Source organism: Limulus polyphemus, unplaced genomic scaffold, assembly GCF_000517525.1.
Source record: "Limulus polyphemus unplaced genomic scaffold, Limulus_polyphemus-2.1.2 Scaffold1073, whole genome shotgun sequence".
Lineage (NCBI taxonomy): Eukaryota > Metazoa > Arthropoda > Merostomata > Xiphosura > Limulidae > Limulus > Limulus polyphemus.
In genome coordinates, this window is record NW_013666683.1 from 83682 (window position 1) to 87271 (window position 3590).

Sequence of the window (3590 nt, forward strand, 5' to 3'; positions counted from 1 at the left end):
GAAATTTCAAAAACAAAAACAAACATGATAGGGAAAAAGAAATATAATAGTAATAACACATCCGTAACATAAGTTGAATAAAAAATGCAAACTTTATTTTTCCATTACTTTTATTTATTCATGACAATACACACACACACACACACACGTTATATACAATCAAAATAATAATAAAAATCTTGTAAGAAATACTCTACATTAAAACGTTTTCTCGTATCAAGTAGATGCATCCTGGGTAGAAAGACCAAATTATAACGCCACTTATACATACTTTGATGTCAATGTGAATCCCTGCCTTCTGTTACTATTTAGTTTTCATCTAGAGCAAATGATTTCGGCTTTCAAACTATTATATAATGTTATTTTCCAAATTTACCCGCTAAACTGTTTCTAGATTTCATGACCATCAACAACAGCCAATTTAATTTTGATTCTATCAGGTATTTTAAATATTAGTGACCTGGGATTCATCTACAGTATGTGTCTGTGACTTGTTGGCGATAAATTTCAACAATAAACGAGAAGCACACAATCCACTTGTTTTAAAATGATATATATTCATAACAAGTCAAATGTATGTACAAAAATCCTTTACACTATAGAAAATCACAGTTTTATCTAAAACTCTAAATAATTCTCTTTTCTTATTAAAAGTCCACACAGGATGATTCAATTAATTTAGAATCCAAATGACAAATCGAATTATTTTTCTCTACTCTGTTTCTTACTGTACAATCTGCTATAGCCTCACTTACGTTACCCCATGGGTTACCACAGTTGCCTCCAGAACTTTAAATAATTGTTTCCTTTTCGTCAACATCAACACAGACGGGTTTAATTACTTTAGAACACCTTATCTTTATTAAATTGTGAAACTAATTTTAAAATGTCGCCCGTTATGGCTAAATTAAAAATCACATAGTCTAACTTCACTTTCACTAGCTTAACGTTTTTCTGACTTACTTCACTTCTTTTGTTGGTTACCACAGTTGTATCCTGAACATTAAATAACTGTCACATTTTCGTCAAAGTTCACACAGGCGGGTTCAATTACTTTAGAACACCTTTGACAAGACAAATTATTCCCCTCATCTCTGTTAAACTGTGAAACTCACTTTAAGATATCACTTGATTTGCGCAATCTTGGTCATCTGTATATATATATATATCTTGCCAGACTGAGGCCTCGAACTTTCTACACAGTAGAATACGCTATGGTGTGACAATACTCAGCGAGAAAAACTTGGTGGTTTCGAGAAAGATGACGTCAACAATACTACAACAATTGAATTACACACTCAAAGTACGACTCTTACCGCGTTACGTAACGAAATTTGTGATAACTATTACTTTTAAAATAATTAACTTTTAACACTCTTGTTATGAAAACTAAATATTAATTAAATATTAAATCACTAAACAAACTAAATAATAACTAATAAGCTAAACAGTCTTGCATATCCAACATATTCGTAATTTTTAAAAATGGTGACATACAGTGTCTACTTTTTAAATTATTGTCATTGAATAAGCTACAATGGCATAGTTATTAGCTTGTCTGGATTGTGAATTTAAGGGTTCAAGGCTGCATTTTGGAGTCATGATTGTGCTATGAGAGTAAAGTTCAAATCCCACTATCTGATCAAACAAGAGCAGCCCAAGGGTTGAAAGTGGATACTGTCGACTGTCTTTCTTCTAATCCATCAGTTCAAAATTGGGAATGGCTGTGTGCATATAACGCTTTTGTAGCTTTAGCTTTGCCTGAACATCTCAAACAAACAATGATACACTTATATATATATGACATCTAAAAGTATCTGCTGAAATAGTTGAGCAGTTATCTCCTTTATCCCCCCCCCCCCATAGTAGACCCTCAGTGGCAAGTCTGAAGGCTTATAACGCTACAAAGCGGGTTTTGATACAGTACAGATACCCCATTGTGTAGTTTTGTGCTTAACAAACATACCCCCCCCCCCTACTCGGTGATAAATATATGTACTGCATTCGTTGGACTAATTAAAGTAAGTTAATGGATCGCCTAGGAATTTCACAATAATTAAAAAAGAATATACAGGAAAAAAACTATCTTAAAAAGTAGGCTTGTTCTTGAAACGACACTCAAGACCTATCTCAATGGCTAAGGCTGCTAAAATATTGATAATAATAAAAAAAGTTGATTTTCCGATTGTTAGACAAAATTCATCCATTTGTTCTTCATATTATTCTTATTTCACAAGCCTACAGAAAAAACGGCTATGAATATTTATTCAAACCTGGGCAGGTCTACTAAAAAAAAAAGCTCATACGCAGGTCATAGGACTGTTCTTATGTTGATTCTTGAAAGAGAAAGAGAGATCTTATAAATACTCTGGATCGCTACTGGCCAAGTTTTTCTTCGAAGCCATTTAAGCGCCGAAGCTTACAGTAAAAACGGCTAGGTATACTGCGTCAACATCTATGCACAGCTACTAAACAAACTCCCGCGATGGTTGTAGGGCTATTTCTAAGTTTATTCTTGAAAGTCGAGATTTCCACCTTCTAAAATTTTCTAAGTTTTTCTTCGCTACCAACATAAACTCTTCGAAACCATTTAAGCACTGTTATAATAGTCGGAGATGCTCCGTTATATATTAGATGGAAACGCTTTGGTTTATTAGAGTGAACAATGTGTATATTTATAACAATGTCTCCAACCTTATTATTATTGATTATAGTTTTATAAGCTGCTACAGAAAAAAATGGCTACGAGTATTTTACTGAAACCTGAATAATAGTAATGAATGCAGTATTGAGTATGTCAAAGGGTAGATTAAAAATTAATTCAAGTGCCTTCGTTTTTTCGCCCTCAAGCATTTCTCTAAGTCCTTCATTTTCTGCCATTGTAAAAAATTCAGTGTTTTACTAATGCGCATTAATTGGAAAATAATCTGTGCAACTTATAGCAAATTTATTGGAAACTGCCACGTTGAGGATTCATCATTTCTCAAGTTCGTTGTTCTTCATTGTTTCTCTAGTTCGCTGTTGTTGCTACGTCGTTTTCTGCGACTATTTCAATGAGTTTTCTAACAGTAGACGATTACCATAGTAGATTTCTCTACTCTTGTGAGTGATGATCTATTCTACTGATTTTCGTACTTCATTGAAATTGTGAGTGCGTATTTTAGTATTATTTCATTATTATTATTCATATTTTGGTTATACAAGCCTACAGCAATATTGGCTGGGTATTTTGCACCAAAACCTAGACAGATATACTATATGAAACGCTGCAAATGTTCATGGCCTATTGAAAAAGTTGATAATTTTCATTGAAAGTTGATTTACGTGGCTATAAACACATAATATATGCGATGTTCTTATGAGAGGCTTCCTTTGTACTCTTGATGCCCGGCATGGCCAGGTGGATAAGGCGCTCGACTCACAATCTGAGGGTCGCGGGTTCGAATCCGCATCCCACCAAACATGCTCGCCCTTTCAGCCGTGGGGGCGTTATAATGTGACGGTCAATCCCACTATTCGTTGGTAAAAGAGTAGCCCAACGAGTTGGCGGTGGGTGGTGATGACTAGCTGCCTTCCCTCTACGTCTTACA